The 18,328-nt window shown below is 45.7% G+C and overlaps 1 protein-coding gene across 1 annotated transcript in view; it reads right to left on the bottom strand.

The window, feature by feature from the left end:
- The window catches only part of LOC139260261 (corticotropin-releasing factor receptor 2), a 203,852-nt gene that overhangs the window by 184,476 nt on the left and 1,048 nt on the right, over nucleotides 1–18,328 (bottom strand). The window lies entirely within an intron of this gene.

The raw sequence follows: 18,328 nt of genomic DNA on the forward strand, positions 1-18,328 counted from the left end.
ACTGAGCTGCTCCTCTTTATCCCCGCTGCTCCTCCAATAGTGTTCCCAGGGTCGGGGGGTCAGCGCTGTGTGCTGGGGCTGGACTGCTCCTCTTCCATTATAAAGTCTTTAACCGTCGAAGTACTGTTAACATGCGTCCAATTCACAGTGTTTGACAGTAACAACAGACATGTTGGTTTTCTTCTTTGCTGTGGCTGGGTGCACGCTCAGTTCTCAGACACAGTGAAGAGGAAAAGGTAATGGTGACTCCTTATGTCTCCGCACCGAATACCTGCCCTGGGATTTCCAAAATAGGTGGTAAGCCAGTAAGCCAGATTAGTGAGGTGGTATTCTGGCCCTGCTACCTCACCTTCCTCTTTGTCTGCCCATGGACACCCAAATGCAGGTGTGCACCTCCATAAAGCTAACAATGTGGCTTGCACCAGGACCCTCCGCAAACTGAAAGGTTATGCAGGGATTCTGGAATACCTCACTGATTCAAGGTGGATACGGATTAGTGAATTTACCCTCTCTTCCTTCTCCCCACCCAACTCCATACGATCTTCAGGCCTCAGGGCCATCATCTATTGTTCATCAGGCCGATTAGGCCTGCGGCTATTCTCCTGTTTCCATTCTCCACTGATAGCACAAGACCCTATCAGGGGTGGGCCTGTGCTAGGAGGGAGCTTGGACAGGGAAGACTCAGAGGTTGTCCCTTTGTTAAATCTAAAATATTCCTGCACTTAAAATTACAAAGCAGAGCCAGATACTTGCTTGAGTTTGATCAAGCACACTTGCCAAGAAACGAAGCAATATGGAAACCCTATACATCAGCTACAAGTGATAGTTACCTGCCACATATTCCATTTACTTCCAGCAGGTCTTGATATCTCTGATGACTGAACACCTGCTTCACCTAGCTTCCAGCAACTGCTGTAAATTAAATGCAACATTAGACCCTGCTAACATCTTCCCATTAATCACATCGCCTCCCCCTTCCTTCCTCCCTCTGTGAGATGACAGCCAGTAAATGAATGTCGATGTAACTTCAGAATGCCTGCCTTGTTTCACTGCGGTTAAACTGTGTGGCTGAGGGAAACAGTTGTCATTTCAATCTTCCGAGGGGCCCCTGGAGAACGTTGTAAATGGAGCTTATCAGCTATCAGTACATATCTGGGCAGTGAAACTGACTGAGAATTGGAAAGCGCGGACCATGCTCGGGAGATGTGTAAAGCAAATCAACACTTGGATGGAGATCAAAAGAAAAATGAAAAAAGTAGTGCAGATATGTGAATAACTGAAGCAAATTTACCACTTATTACAATCAATACAGGACACTGCACATTAAACTCAAATTAAGCCCAATTTCAGTTGTTATGGAGGTTAACTACAACTCCTCTGGGAATGAGCCGTCTAGATCTTTATCGCAAACCAAAATTGAATCCAAGAAGTTATTTCTAACAACAGAGCTTTCTGTTGTAACTTCAAAGTCAAGAGCACTTGATTGCAAAACAGCTCATTGAATCTTTTGTAACTCATTACGAAGGCTACAAATTGCATAGCGGTAGACAGGACTGTCTTGGTTCTGATGCCACTTATGGTGGAATAGCCCAATGACAAACAGCATTTTTGCTTATGCCTGTGCCTTATAACATAGAAGCATTAGTTATTAAGATCAGTCATGTTTTGAATTGATGTAAATCATCGCAAGATCACAACACAGACGTAGATAAGGATGCCCATTTGTCTTAATTCATCCATCCAGAAAGATCCCCTAGTTCCCCTTATTACTGCATGCAATTAAATAATTCCAGCGGTTTTGCCTCCACAACCCAACATGGAAATGCATTCCATGTATTGATCACTATTTTTGTGAAGTAGAAGCTCCTGATATCAGTCCTAAATTTGCCTTTCACTTGTTTGTTTCTGTGTCCTAATCAAATAGTTTAGTTTAATGTAATTTTCTGGAACAACATTTTCCATACCATTTTCTATTTTATAAACCTCTGCAAGGTGATCGCAACAAGAACAACTTGACTCGATATAATAGCATTAATGTAAAAAATCATTAGAATTGCAAGATAAAGAAAGACAAAGGTCTATCTAGTTCATCTTCTACCAGTTGTGAATGGGGGTGAACAATTAAACAACTAATGGGAGAAGGAGGCTCCATGAACATCCCCATCCTCAATGATGGCAGAGCCCAGCATGCGAGTGCAAAAGGCAAGGCTGAAGTATTTGCAACCATCTTCAGCCAGAAGTGCAAAGTGGATGATCCACCTTGGCTTCCTCCTGAGGTCCCCACCATCACAGAAACCAGTCTACAGCCAATTCGATTCACTCCACGTGTAATCTAGAAACGACTGGATACAGCAAAGGCTATGGGCCCCAACAACATTCTGGATATCGTGCTGAAGACTTGTGCTCCAGAACTAGCTGCATCTCTAGCCAAGCTGTTTCAGTATAGTTACAACACTGGCACCTACCCGACAATACAGAAGATTGCCCATGGTTTAAGGCGATTGTCAAAAGAACTATAGGTGACATAAGGAAAAACATTTTTACGCAGCGAGTGGTTAGGATCTGGAATACACTGCCTGAAAGGGTGGTGGAGGCAGACTCAATCGTGGCTTTCAAAAAGGAACAGGATAATTACCTGTAGGAAAAAAAAATGCAGGGCTACGGGGAAAGGGCGGGAGAGTGGGTCTAGCTGAAATGCTCTTGCAGAGAGTGGGCACGGGCTCGACTGGCTGAATATCCTCTTTCTGTGCTGCAACCATTCTATAATTCTATGATTCTATGAAAGTCCTATCCACAAAAAGCAGGATAAATAAAATCCAGCCATTTACCACCCATCAGTATATTCTCAATCATCAGCAAAGTGATGGAAGTTGTTGTCGACAGTACTATCAAGTGGCATTTACTCACCAATAACCTGCTCACCGATGCACAGTTTGGGTTCCACCGGGACCACTTAGCTCCAGACCTCATTACAGCCTTCGTCCAAATGTGCAGAAAAGAGCTGAACTCCAGAGGTAGGTTAGAGAGACTGGCTTTGACATCAAAGCAGCATTTGACCATATGTGACATCAAGGAGCCCGAGTAAAACTAAAGTCAATAGGAATCAGGAGGCAAACTCTCCACTAGCTGGAGTCAGACCAAGCACAGAGGCAGATGGTTGTGGGTGTTGGAGGTCAATCATCTCAGCCCCAGGACACTACTGCAGGAGTTCCTCAGGGCAGTGTCGTCAGCCCAACAGTTATCAGCCGCTTCATCAATGACTTTCCCTCCTGCATAGAGTCAGAAGTGGGGATGTTCGCTGATGATTGCAGTCTTCAGATCCATTCGCAACTCTTCAGATAAAGAAGCAGTCCATGTCCGCATGCAGCAAGACCTGGACAACATTCAGGCTTGGGCTGATAAGTGGCAAGCAATATTTGCACCACACAAGTGCCAAGCAATGACTATCTCCAACAAGAGAGAGTCTAACCACTAGACATCAACAATATTACCATCGCCAAATCTCCCACCATCAACATCCTGGGGGTCACCATTGACCAGAAACTTAACCAAGCCATAAATACAAGAGCTGGTCAGCGGTTGGGTATTCTGCGGTAAGTGTCTCACCACCTGACTTCCCAAAGCCTTTCCACCATCTACAAGGCACATGTCAGGAGTGTGATGGAATACTCTCCACGTGCCTGGATGAATGCAGCTCCAACAACACTCAAAAAGCTTGACACTATCCAGGACAAATCAGCTCACTTGATTGGCACCCCATCCTTTACCTTAAACATTCACTCCCTCCACCACCATGCACCATGGTTACAGTGTGTACAAGATGCACTGCAGCAACTTGCTAAAGCTTCTTCGCCAGCACCTTCCAAAGCCGTGACTTCTACCACCTCGAAGGACAAGGACAGCAGGCATATGGAGCACCACCACCTGTAAGTCCCCCTCCAAGTTACACACCATCCTGATTCGAAAGTATATCACCATTCCTTCATTGACACTGTGTCAAAATCCTGGAACTCCCTCCCAGACAGCATGGTGGGAGTATCTTCACCACACGGACTGGAGCTGTTCAAGAAGACGGTTCACCACCACCTTCTCAAGGGCAATTAGGGATGGCCAGTAAATGCTGGCCTTGCCAGCGATGCCCACATCCCAGAAACAAATAAAAAGAAATCCTGATAATTACATGAAACAATGATAATAGAGTTGTTGACCAATCAGGGCAATCAATCTCTATTAATTAGTCTACAACAGACCCAGACACATGAGGAGGAAAACCCCCAGTGGTGGAAAGCATTGGGATGCATAGGTCCAAAGTGACTCATTCCTCCCAGATATGCTACCTATCGCGTGTCATGTCACAAATGACTCATATTGTGTATCCCAAAATACACCTATTGATGATCCACCCCAAGGTGCTTCATAAATACAGTGGATGTTAATTGGACGTTGATCCAGGAAGGGACAACTTGGACTAGAAATCATGGTTTTAAGAAGATTGTTAAAGATGGAGAGTGCTGAGCAGAGGCAGTAAGGTTTAGGGAGGGATCGCCAAAGAGTTGGACTGAGATGGCCACAGGTGCTATCACCACTGGTGGGGTAAGGAGAGGGGGATGCTAAGAAGGCCAGTGTCAGAAGAATTGAGTGTTCAGGAGGATGTATTTACCAGAGATTGCTGAGACAGTGTGGCGCCAGGCCGAGGAGGGATTTGTAGATGGGGACATGAATTCTGCATTGAATGTGTTGTGGGGACAGGGAGCCAATGTCAGTCAGAGAGGAGGAGAGTGTACTTAAGAGTTTTGTACAAGTTACATTTTATGAAGGATGGAGGATGGGAGGATGGCAAGGAGAGTGTTAGAATAATCAATGCTGGAGGTGATAGAGACATGTATGAGGGTTTCAGCGGTAGAAGAGCTTGAGGTAAGGTTGGAAAGAAGAAATGTTACAGAGATAGATTTAAATGCTGCACTCTACCGGGGAAGATAAGTATCATTATACATTGGGGGCGGCAGCAGGGCTCTGACATTGCGGGGAGGTGGTCTGACCTTGTACTGGGTGATTCGGCCATCGTGGGGGATGTGGACATTGTTGGGTGGGGCGGGGGGAAGTGAATCGGGCATTGTGGAGTGAGGGGGTGAATCGGACTCATTAGAGGGGTGGGGGGAGGGGGGCAGTTTCGGCCGAACACAGGAAGGGTGGGAGCTGGCTAATATCAAGGGGTTTGGGTTGGGCTGATCGCAAGGGTCCAATTACGTGAAGTTAAGCTTCTTTGGCCTGGGTGAAACATTCCTGCTCTTTCCAGTCCACAACCAGTGCAGTAATCGCACTTACCCCATGGATCCGGGATTTCTCGCTTCCTTTTATCTACCGGGGTTCCCGAGGCCCGGGCCCCCATGCAATAAAACTAAAAATACAGATAGAATAGAGGTCCGCAGCTGCCTTAAAGGATTTTACTGACTGACCTACCTTCTGGGAGTGGGTTCGTCACCCGTCACTCTTCCCCCGACCTGCCTCCGTTAAAAACTGGAAGTGGGCAGGCTGGGGTCGAGTTTGAGAAATAAAAATTTGTACCTTCCCACCCACCCCCAACTACCCATTCTTTAGGGTTAAAAGTCCCCCTGTTACCTCTAAAAAATACTCCACATCCTATTTTTAATTCTTCTTAGCCAATCGTGCGTTCGGGTTTCACTTTTCTCAAAATCCAAATAAACTCTAACACTAGAAGCTGCACGATCTATTTTATCTGTAAAGTGATTAAATAATATCCTGCGTCTTGTGTGTGCCATCCATAGGGACAAGTTATAAATGGTATCTCCATGGTTACAGCTCCCAAAGCCCGATAGTCATTAGAGCCTAGTAATTACTATTGCTGATATTTGATTATATTTTGTATTGTTGAACACCATTAACGAAAGAATGAACTTGCATTTATCTGGCACCTTATCATATCCACAATGTTTAGAATCATAGAATATGCCCATTGTGCCTGTGCTGGCTCTTTGAAAGGGCTATCCAATTAAACTCACTCTTTCCCCATAGCTCTGTATTTTTTTTTCGATGTAACTATTTGTACTGCATTTTTTTTGACAGACAGGCCACAAACCCCGCCCCCTGTCAAGTTCTGCTCCCTCCCCCGCCCCCCCCGCCACTTCCCGGCCCAAATCATTCCATCCACGTGGTGCCGAGAAGCAGGAGCTGACTCTCCTCCCCGGCTGGCGTGGGGCTGAGAGTGGCCAGCGGGTGGCGGTGGGGCGGGCGGAGAGCACCCAGCAGGGGCGGGGGGGGGGGCCGAGAGCACTCAGCGGGCGGGGGGGGGGGCCGAGAGTGGCCAACGGTGGGGGGGTCGAGAGCAGAGGAGGGGGAGGGGGCCAAGAGCACCCAGCGGGGACGGGGCCGAGAGTGGCCATTGGGGGGTGGGTCCCGAGAGCAGCCAGCGGGGGGAGGGGGGGGGTGGTACCGAGAGCCGCCACCAGGTGGTGGGGGGGGAGGGGGGTGTACCGACAGCGGCCAGCAGGAGGGGGGAGGCTGGCTGAAAGCGCCCAGCGGGGGTGGGGGGGGGGGTGCTGAGAGTGCACTGCAGGGTGGGGGGCCAAGAGTGGTCAGCAAGGGGGGGGCCGAGAGCAGCCAGCGGGGGGGACATGAGAGTAGCCGGCAGGGGGCCGATAGTGACAGTCCTGGGCCCGAGAGTGACAGAGGGGCTGATAGCGAGAGAGAGGCCAGAGGCGGGAGAGAGAGCGACTGGGAGGAGAAGAGAGAGAGAGACTGCGGGGAGAGAGAGAGGCTGGGGGGAGAGTGAGAGAGGTTGAGGGTAGAGAGAGAGACTGGGTGGGGAGTGAGAGGCTGGGGGGAGAGTGAGAGAGGCTGGGGGGATAGTGAGAGGCATGGTGGGGTGTGGGAGAGTCACGGGTGAGGTTTGGGGGAGACGGATCACGCTCTTCCAACCCCCTACAAAAGACATCGTTGGACTGGATGATGTCCAGAAGTCACAACATTGTCACTATTCAGCCTGACATCGGTAGTGGGTAAAATGATGGAATCAATTATTAAGAATGTCATAGCAGCGCATTTGGAAAGAGGTGACATGATAGGTCCAAGTCAACATGGATTTGTGAAAGGGAAATCATGCTTGACAAATCTTCTGGAATTTTTTGAGGATGTTTCCAGTAGAGTGGACAAGGGAGAACCAGTTGATGTGGTATATTTGGACTTTCAGAAGGCTTTCGACAAGGTCCCACACAAGAGATTAATGTGCAAAGTTAAAGCACATGGGATTGGGGGTAGTGTGCTGACATGGATTGAGAACTGGTTGTCAGACAGGAAGCAAAGAGTAGGAGTAAATGGGGACTTTTCAGAATGGCAGGCAGTGACTAGTGGGGTACCGCAAGGTTCTGTGCTGGGGCCCCAGCTGTTTACACTGTACATTAATGATTTAGACGAGGGGATTAAATGTAGTATCTCCAAATTTGCGGATGACACTAAGTTGGGTGGCAGTGTGAGCTGCGAGGAGGATGCTATGAGGCTGCAGAGTGATTTGGATAGGTTAGGTGAGTGGGAAAATGCATGACAGATGAAGTATAATATGGATAAATGTGAGGTTATCGACTTTGGTGGTAAAAACAGAGAGACAGACTATTATCTGAATGGTGACAGATTAGGAAAAGGGGCGGTGCAACGAGACCTGGGTGTCATGGTACATCGGTCATTGAAGGTTGGCATGCAGGTACAGCAGGCGGTTAAGAAAGCAAATGACATGTTGGCCTTCATAGCGAGGGGATTTGAGTACAGGGGCAGGGAGGTGTTTCTACAGTTGTACAGGGCCTTGGTGAGGCCACACCTGGAGTATTGTGTACAGTTTTGGTCTCCTAACCTGAGGAAAGACATTCTTGCTATTGAGGGAGTGCAGCGAAGGTTCACCAGACTGATTCCCGGGTTGGCGGGACTGACCTATCAAGAAAGACTGGATCAACTGGGCTTGTATTCACTGGAGTTCAGAAGACTGAGAGGGGACCTCATAGAAACATTTAAAATTCTGATGAGTTTAGACAGGTTAGATGCAGGAAGAATGTTCCCAATGTTGGGGAAGTCCAGAACCAGGGGTCACAGTCTAAGGATAAGGGGTAAGCCATTTAGGACCAAGATGAGGAGAAACTTCTTCACCCAGAGAGTGGTGAACCTGTGGAATTCTCTATCACAGAAAGTTGTTGAGGCCAATTCACTAAATATATTCAAAAAGGAGTTAAATGAAGTCCTTCCTACTAAGGGGATCAAGGGGTATGGCGGGAAAGCAGGAATGGGGTACTGAAGTTGCATGTTCAGCCATGAACTCATTGAATGGCGGTGCAGGCTAGAAGGGCTGAATGGCCTACTCCTGCACCTATTTTCTATGTTTCTATGTTTATGTTTCACTTCAAACTCAATAAACCTGTTAACAATCCATACACAATGCCTGCCACATCTATGGTGGTGGTGGTGGTGGTGGTGGGGGGGGGGGGTGAGCGGAGGGGGGAATGGATGCACTTGGACTGGGGTAAGGCACTTTGGCTGGGGGAGGGATGAACTTGGACTGGGGTAAGGCACTTTGGCTGGGGGAGGGATGAACTTGGACTGGGGTAAGGCACTTTGGCTGGGGGAGGGATGAACTTGGACTGGGGTAAGGCACTTTGGCTGGGGGAGGGATGAACTTGGATTGGGGTAAGGCACTTTGGCTGGGGGAGGGATGAACTTGGACTGGGGTAAGGCACTTTGGCTGGGGGAGGGATGAACTTGGACTGGGGTAAGGCACTTTGGCTGGGGGAGGGATGAACTTGGACTGGGGTAAGGCACTTTGGCTGGGGGAGGGATGAACTTGGACTGGGGTAAGGCACTTTGGCTGGGGGAGGGATGAACTTGGACTGGGGTAAGGCACTTTGGCTGGGGGAGGGATGAACTTGGACTGGGGTAAGGCACTTTGGCTGGGGGAGGGATGAACTTGGACTGGGGTAAGGCACTTTGGCTGGGGGAGGGATGAACTTGGACTGGGGTAAGGCACTTTGGCTGGGGGAGGGATGAACTTGGACTGGGGTAAGGCACTTTGGCTGGGGGAGGGATGAACTTGGACTGGGGTAAGGCACTTTGGCTGGGGGAGGAATGTACTTGGACTGGGGTAAGGCACTTTGGCTGGGGGAGGGATGAACTTGGACTAGGGTAAGGCACTTTGGCTGGGGGAGGGATGAACTTGGACTGGGGTAAGGCACTTTGGCTGGGGGAGGAATGTACTTGGACTGGGGTATGGGACTTTGGCTGGCCCTTGCTGTCTTCTGGGGAGCTCTGTCCTCTGTCGCTTCAAGAAGTCAAAGTGGATCGAGTTACAATTTGCAAAGTCAGTGAGACCTTGGGATAGGCGGTTGCAGTTACACATTCCTGTGAAATTTCAGGGTGTGGCTTATCCTCCAAGGGGACCAATCATAGACAAAGGGTGGAGCATGGTGGCCATTTTTGCAGTACAAATCAGCTCGTCCTTTTATTGCCCTTCAAGTATTTATCCAATTTTCTTCTGAATATTACTCTCGAATCTGCTTCCACCACCCTTTCAGACAGTACATTCCTGATCACAACCTGCTGTATAAAGAAAATGTTCGCATGCCGCCTCTGGTTATTTTGACAATCACCTTAAATCTGTAACTCTCCTGCCATTAGAAACAGTTTCTCCTTATTTACTTTATTAAAACCATTCTTGATTTTGAACACCTCTATCAAATATCCTTCTCTGCTCTAAGGAAAACACCCAGCTTCTCCAATCTCTCCACATAACTGAAGTCAATCATCTTTGGTACCATTCGAATAAATCTACTCTGCACCCTCTCCAAGGTCTTGACACCCTTCCTAAAGTGTGGTGCTCAGAATTGAACACAAATCCATCTGAGGCCTAACCAGTATTTATACGTGAAGCATCCTCAGTCCTTCACAGAGACTGTTGCTATGGAGGCAAGTGTGGTAGCTAATCCCACAATTATAAATGAAATGAATGGCTAGTTAGTTTGCTTTTTGGCTGAGCAAAGAATGTTGCCCAAAGACACTGGGGGATCTCAGTCCACTTCTGCAAGTCGATCTTTTACATCCATCTGTGCAGGCACAGCCTTGGTTTAATGTCGCAACTGGCAAAACACATTCCCCTGCCAATGCTGCATTCTTTCACCACTGCAGTTCTTGTGGTGGGACATGAACCTGCCCAATCAAAAGGCAAAGGTATCACCACTGAGTCAAACTGACAGACTGAGGCATAAGATGTCCAATGCATCTACTAATATCAACATCAGTGCATTCTAAGCTCTATCACCCCATACTTGGCCCTAACAATAAGATTTACAGACAAAAGTAATGAGTAATTGCTGCATCAAGCACAGGCAAAACAAGACATGACTTATCTTGCTTTGATTCGCTTCAACTGAGATTGAACTCAATCTCTAATCCTGTAGCCTGCTGCTACCAAGCACTTACTACGACTGCAAGGTGATATTTTGCTCTATATGAATCTTTTCCGCATAGACAATTTCTATTTTCCACTAAACATTAGTGCAATATTTTTGGCCCTTTATTCTTCTGTTGCATAAAACTGAGTTATTTTCCTTCCAGTTCTCTTTACCTCCTGACAGCACTAATTATTACTGGGGTAAAATGTCAGTTTCGTTCCAAAGACAGAATACATAATCTAGGCTGACACTGCAGTGCAGTACCAAGGGAGTGTTGCACTGTTGGAGGTGCCGTCTTTTGAATGTGGTGTTAAACCGAGGCCTCATCTACCTCTCAGGTAATGCAAAAGATCCCACACCATTATTTGAAGAGCAGGGAGCTCTCCCAATATCCTAGCCAATATTCATCGCTCAATCAAAACATATTAACTGATCATTCATCTCATTGTTGATTGTAGGACCTGGTTATGCTCAAATGTACAGAGCAACACTAACTACACTTCAGATGTTTTATTTCAATTTTGTTCATTGTTGGGATATGCCGTCACTGGCAAGACCAGCAATTATTGCCCATCCCTAGTTGCCCTTGAGAAGGTCGTGGGCTTTCTTCTTGAACCGTTGCAGACCATGTGGTGAAGGTACTCGCACACTGCTTTTAGAGCTGAAGTGCTTTGGGCCGTATTATGGATCTGAAAGGTGCTATATAAATGCAAGTCTGTTTGTACAAGTCACATGGTGCTTGCTGCCCTCCACTGCTTCACTCAAGTAGCCATCCACCATATGCGAGTCAATACAGTGTATCAGCAGTTTATTCAACTGGGGGGAGCATCACTGCTGAGCATGATCCTGTTCTCACCCAACATCCAAATGCAAACTTTCCAGCAGGAGTCATTGGATAGAAATCAGGAGCAGGAACCCAGACTGATTTTTCCACTCGCTAACCCATCAACAAGATGCATTTGTTTTGCACCATTAATGTAGCAGAATATTCTGAGGCAAGTAATTTTTTAATAAAAGGAACAGATGTCAAGCCATCTCATTGTACATTACTTATAGGATTGTTGGTACAGGTAAGCAAAAGACTGGTTGAAAACACAGCCCTGAGGCGTGGAGGGAGCGGGAAGGCCAAAAGTGGCCAAAGAACCCGGCGAGGGTGGAGACATGGAAGTCCTACCAAATTTAACAGCACAACCTAATTTTATTTCTTTTTTTCCATTTCCCACCTGGCAGCCAGCCAAATAAACTGGCTGGCCAGCTGCTGTGTGGGAAAGCAGGATGCCATAGCCGGGGACCATTGGGACAGTTCCTGTGATCGCAGCAGGGGAACGGGCTGCAGATGGGGCTTGTGGGGGGTAGGGGGAGGCAATTGCCGATCGCGGCAGGGACTAGAGCAACACTTTCAGCAGAAGGAAGGCTGAAGGCTTCCTGGAGGGGCCATGGCTTTTCCTGGACCACAGAGAGTGTTATAAAAGGCATCTCCAGCCTCCATTCTCCTGCCGGGTTTCCCGAGCCCTGGGAAACTCGTGTGGCAGCAATTAAATTTAAATCAAGCTTCCAATTGCACTATGAGAGCCTGATTTCAATATGTTAATGAAGTGTCACACCTCTCCAAGATGGATCACTTGCATGCCATGCTATCCTCCATCATAAAAATGGTGGCAGGCGCAAACGCACGGGTTGGGGGTCGCGGTTTCTGTTTTTTAGTGTTTAGCCCGCCCTTTGACCTCCTCCCACTCATTAATATATTGAGCCCCATAGGTATTAATAATACTTTTAAAGGAAGTGAGAGAACTAGAGAGGTTTACGGAGAGCGTACTTAACAGAAAAACTGAGAGAGCGCAAGGCTATGACACCAATAATGGAGCAAATGGGGATAAGGATTACAAAAAAGGCCAGGAGCGCTGAAACTAATTGTTCCATCCCAACTGGGACCTTGACTGGGATCAGCCAGCTCAACACAGATCTTTCAGTAGAAAACTCCTGGACATACACGAGTGACCTCCTTGAGTGCTACAAACTCCTATAGAGAATCAATCTAGGACCCTCCTGGTTTGCATGGGTCACAGCCACACTGGTCGGTAAGCAAACAACTGAACAATAACAACAATTTGTATTTATATAGCACCTTTAACGTAGTAAAACATCCCAAGGCGTTTCACAGAAGTGTTACAAAACCAAAAAAAAATTTGACCCCGAGCCAGATAAGGAAATTTCGGCAGATGACCAAAAACTTGGTCAAAGAGGTAGGTTTTAAGGAGCGTCTTGAAGGAGGAAAGAGTGGTAGAGAAGCGGAGAGGTTTAGGGAGAGAGTGCCAGAGCTTAGGGCCTAGGCAGCTGAAGGCATGGCCACTGATGGTTGAGCAGTTATAATCAGGGATGCTCAAGAGGACAGAATTTGAGGAGCACAGATATCTTGGGGGATTGTGAGGCTGAAGGTGACTACAGAGCTAGGAATGGGCGAGGCCACGGAGGGATTTGTAAATAAGGATGAGAATTTTGAAATCAAGACGTTGCTTAATCGGGAGCCAATGTACGTCAGCGAGCACAGGGGTGATGGGTGAGCGGGACTTGGTGCGAGTTAGGCTGCCATCAAAGATCTCAATACAGTTTAATCCTGATTATTTGATGTCTTTTGCATGAATAATAATTGAATTATGTGATCATTTGAGTTAACTATTTTCAAATTGAAACAAGTCAGTTGTATAAACCTTTTTCATAGGGGCATTTGTTTTTTTGTCACAAATAATACATTTAAACACTTCACATTTCCTTTGTATTTTCCACTCTAGCGTTATGTTCCTGTGCACACCTCCAGTCCTCCAACACTGACCTACTTCTCATTTTCTGGTCCCTCCATTCCACCATCAGCGGACACTCCGTCAGCCACCTTGTCCCTCCCTCTGTATCTTCTTCTTGTCACCTCTCGCCCAGCTTTCAAATATCTCCAAGTGACCTTCCTCCTCTTCATCAATGTTTCTGACCCTTTTGACCCAAATTCCTTTACTTTCCTCCACTCAGTATTCATTTCCCTGTAAAGCACTCTTTGCTTGTAACGAGAGCTATAGAAATGTCAGCTGTGGACGGCCGTGCTGTGCAATGGATTTTTTTCCCCTTAAGGCACGCACCTTTTTATAGTCCCTTCAGACTAATGGTTAACTACAATGCAAAGTTCACCTTAGAACAACTGATACCTCAGTCTGAATACCTGTCCAATGAATATTTCTGCAGTATGAGCTGGTTTTAAGCTCCTTCCTCCTATGTCTCAGTTGGTGAAAGGAGGAACTAATTGAGTAGACTAGGAAGGTCACAGGTTTGATTCTCAGTTTGTGATGTTTAGTTAATCTCAATTAAGTGCTACATATATTCTCGGTCCCCTGAGCCCAGGAAAAAAATCAGCCAGATGTCCCACTCCTGATCATTATCCAATAGCCTCTGCTGTATGTGGATATTGGATGAAAACAGGATCAAGCTCAGCTGTGATGCCATTCCCCCAGACTTGAACAGACTGCTAACCTCAAGCTCAGATCACAAATATCGAATGGGTACAGAAGTGTACTGGCTAGTAATTCAGAGAACATGAGTGCAAATCCCTCCAAAGTCATTTGAGAATTTGAATTCAGTTTTTTTTAAATCTGGGAATAAAAAGCCTGTATCAGTAAAAAGGACATTGAAGCTGCCAGATTGTTGTAAAATCCCAATTGGTTCATTAATGCCCTTTAGGGAAAAGAACCTGTTGTCCTTATCCTGGTCTGACCTATATGTGACTACAGTCTCACATCAAAGTGATTTACTCTTAACTGCCCACTGAAGTGGCCAAGCGAGCCACTCAGTTGTATTGCCTCATGCGGAGCATAATCACTGGCATGGACCTGTTCGGCTGAATGGCCTGTTTCTCTACTGTAAATACTATGCAAGACCGCTATACTGTAACGGTTTAAGAAGCAGGCCCACTACTACCTTTTCACGGCAATCAGAGATGGACAATAAATACTCGTCTTGCCAGTAATGCCACATCCCGAGAATTAATAATTTTTAAAAATATCCATGGGCAATATATGTCACCCATTGAGTATACCTCAGCAGGAGTCAACATCTTCAGGAGAGGAGAAAATTGGCAAAACAAATTAGTGAGCAGGATTTAAAGGGGCAGTCCACTTCTTAACAAAAATCTATCCATCTCAATTTTGAAGATTTCAATTGTCCCAGTATTGTTCAAATGAGAGTTAGATTGCCTGTTCCACAACATTCTCTAGCCCAGTACTGGGGGAAGGACTTTGAACAAATGGCAATGCCTCTAGAATGAAATGATAGATTATGTAGCATTTTCCTTGTGATAGTGAACCCGTCTCCATTTTCTCCCTAACCATCCAGCTGAACTAATTATGTCTGGCTCAATTATCACAGCAGTCTGATAGTTCCATCGCCCATTAGACAGCACAGAAAATCTGCAGTACACCGAGATCCCACATGCAATGTAATATTCAGATTTTTATTGTTGTCCTAATTATAAATATGTCAAATCAAATGTGTTGTACCAAGTGTGACTGGAGATGTAATGATGTTATCACCATAGTGGTTGCATCCTTGCGGACTTCAAATGATCGGGTTTTTTTAAAGTGATGCTGGGGTTGGATGCAGCTCCACTAGGTTATTTGAAATGTCTAGAGGGCACTTTTTGAAAATTTAAAATCAAAGAACGAGCTTAGATGCCAGGAAGTAATGCTTTTCACAGAGAGTTATCACCATCTGGAATAAACTGCCAAGACATGCATTCAGTAAAAAGTTCCTGCAGTCTTTACAGCAGATACTTGATGAGAGACTAGCACATTTCCAATTATAGAGGGTAGGCTGTTAGTTATTTGTGATTCCGAGGAGCTTTGGACAACCGATATGTCCTTGAGCTTTGCTTGATAACCTTGGTGAATCAGATGAACCTGTTAGAGCTATTCCTGAATTGGCCTTATGTTTTTGTTTCCTCTGTGTGTTTGGTCTCTCAAGTAATTACGTAGTATGGGGAGGGTAAATGGTGTGAATGGTTGTATTGTTATTTTAAAGGGATGGGTATGATAAGACCATATGGTCTTTATTCATTATTATGCAATTGGTCTCGGCACCACTAGCTTGGGGGAGTTGAGGGAAAAATCAGCCAACCATGTTAATCCTGCTATAAAGTGTGTCTGGAGCTCTCTCCCCCAAAAGGCTGTTAAGGCTAAGTCAATTGAAACTTTCAGGACTGAGGTTGATAAATTCAACCATTCACACCCCATCTCGACTTATCTTTTGTTTCCTAACTTGTGCCATTACAATCTCATTCTTGCCCATCATCTCTTTTGTCTCTTAAATCACACTTGCCTTCCACCCTATCTCAGACCTTCCCTTCTGTTCTTTCCTCCCCTCCCTCTTTCAGTGCCCCTGCACTTCTTTAAGAATCTGTTACATCTCAAACTTTTCCAGTTCTGACGAAGGGTTACAGATCTGGACAGAGTGGATAGGAAGGGCCTGTTTCCCTTGACAGAGGGCCAACAACCAGGGGGCATAGATTTAAAATAATTGGAGGGAGGTTTAGAGAAGATATGAGGGGAAATTTCTTCACCCAGATGGTGGTGGGGGTCTGGAACTCACTGCCTGAAAGGGTGGTAGAGGCAGAAACCTTCACCACATTTAAAACATACTTGGATGTGCGCTTAAAGTGCCGCAACGTACAGGACTACGGACCAAAAGCTGGAAAGTGGGAATCGGCTGGATAGCTCTTGGTCGGCCGGAGCGGACATAATGGGCCAAAATGGTTTCCTTCCGTGCTATAAATTTCTATGATTCTATGATTCTAGACCTGAAACATTAACTCTGTTTCTCTCCACAGATGCTGCCTGACCCTCTGAGATTTCCACCCTTTTCTGTTTTATTTCAGATTCCAGCATCCGGAGTCATTTGCTTTTGATAAATTTTTGTTAGGTAAAGTATCAAGTGATATGGATCAAAGCTGGGTAATTGCGGTTGAGGTACAGATCAGCCATGCACTAACTAAATGGCAGATGAGGCTTGAGGAGCTAAATGCCCTACTACTGTTCCTATGTGGAGATCGAACGAGGACAGATCAGGCTCGATTGTAATGTAGCCCTGTTGAAATAGCCTGCCAATACTGAGTGTCTTGGCTCACACATCCAGGAGATATTGAAGTTAATTATATAGCATTGTGTTATTTGGCTCTTTTAGTTTATCTTACGAGAAAAAACCTCAGTCCCTCCATCACTGCATCCTAAACAGTGGTATTAAATTTACCTTTCATCAGTCTGAACCCACACACCTGGTCCCATAATCACAGTTTCATTTGAAGTACTATTGTAGATTCACCGGAGGGAGGGGATGAAATTGAAGCATAAAATGTGCTCATAGCAAACTGGCAGCCTGTTTTACAACGTGCCCGATTTTCATTTTCATTTATGTCAATGAAAGTAAAATCGGGCACACTGTATAAAATGGGCTGTGGATTCGCGACTGGCAGAGACCAATTTTATCCTGACTTTTGTATGCCAGTTACTATCTTGTATGATGTGCCCCCTCATTCTTCTCCTTTATGAGCTTGAAGAACCCAAGATTTTCGAGACTTTACTGATCTTCAATGCTCTGACACTGGGAAGTCTAATGTTTTGTTCAGGGCAACCAGAATGTAATTGTTGTTTTGTCAGCAAACTTTGCAAATTTTACACTTCTGCTCAAAATTCTAATAAAATGAGAACTGGTGTATGATATTTGTCTCGTGATGTTATTTTCGAATAAAATAAAAATAAAAAGCAGTCCAATAGCTACACTATAATGTGACTGCATCAGCACCCCATAATAGACATTATAGCCTAGTATATAATTGCGCCGATATTAGAACAGGAATTTACTCTCAATTACTGCCCCTTCTCTCTGTTCCTCTCTCAATTTCTCTCTGCCAGTCTCAATCTATGTATCACTCCCTTGACTTAAAGATCTCACTCTCATATGAATTTCCTCCGTCGGCTATTTTAATGTAGTCATTCGCTCATTTAAATAAAAGCCTGCATTAAAGTAGCAGGCAAAGCAACATCATATAAAAGTGGTAACTGTTTACCCATTCATTTCTAGGGTCACATCTACTGCAGTGTTGATCTTTCATGGCCCCAGTTTCTTACTGTACGTGCCACCTTTAGTGTCACTGTTGTTGCTCCTGGTGGACCGCTACAGTGTTGTAACCGTGCCAATGTTCTTGCCTCGAAATGCACACATGGCAAATTGTCTTGGCTGGTGAGTAATTAGCCTCTCGATGCCCAACAGGAGTTGGCAATTTGCATCCTTGTCCATTATCATCCAAACACACTCAGAATTTACGTTAAAGGGAAACCATCACTGTCCAACATTGGGAGCAGCTTGCAAATATCACACACAAATGACATGCTGACACTTTCATGATACAGTGCACATAGAATCATACAGCACAGAAGAAGGCCATTTGGTCCATCGTATCTGTGCCGGTTCTTTGAAAGAACTATCAAAAGTCCCTAATTGTCATCCCCCATCACCCCCCCTCCCATCCCCCCACTCTTACCCCATTGCCCTAGTAATGTTTCAAGTAATATACCTAATTCCCTTATGAAATTTACTGTTGAATCTGCTTTCCCCAGCCTTTCAGACAGTGCATTCCAGATCATAACAACCTGCTATGGTTAAAACAAATCTCTGCTCATCTCCCTTCTGGTTCTTTTGCCAATCATCTTAAATCTGAGTCATCGACCCACCAGCCGTTAAAATAATTTCTCAGTATTTACCCACTTGCCATGAAAATTGTTTCTCAGTATTTACTCTTGTGAAAAGACATCATAATTCTGAACACCTGCGTTAAATCGTTATGAAGCATTTCTAAG

The sequence above is a fragment of the Pristiophorus japonicus genome, chromosome 1 (genome assembly GCF_044704955.1).
Source record: "Pristiophorus japonicus isolate sPriJap1 chromosome 1, sPriJap1.hap1, whole genome shotgun sequence".
NCBI lineage: Eukaryota > Metazoa > Chordata > Chondrichthyes > Pristiophoridae > Pristiophorus > Pristiophorus japonicus.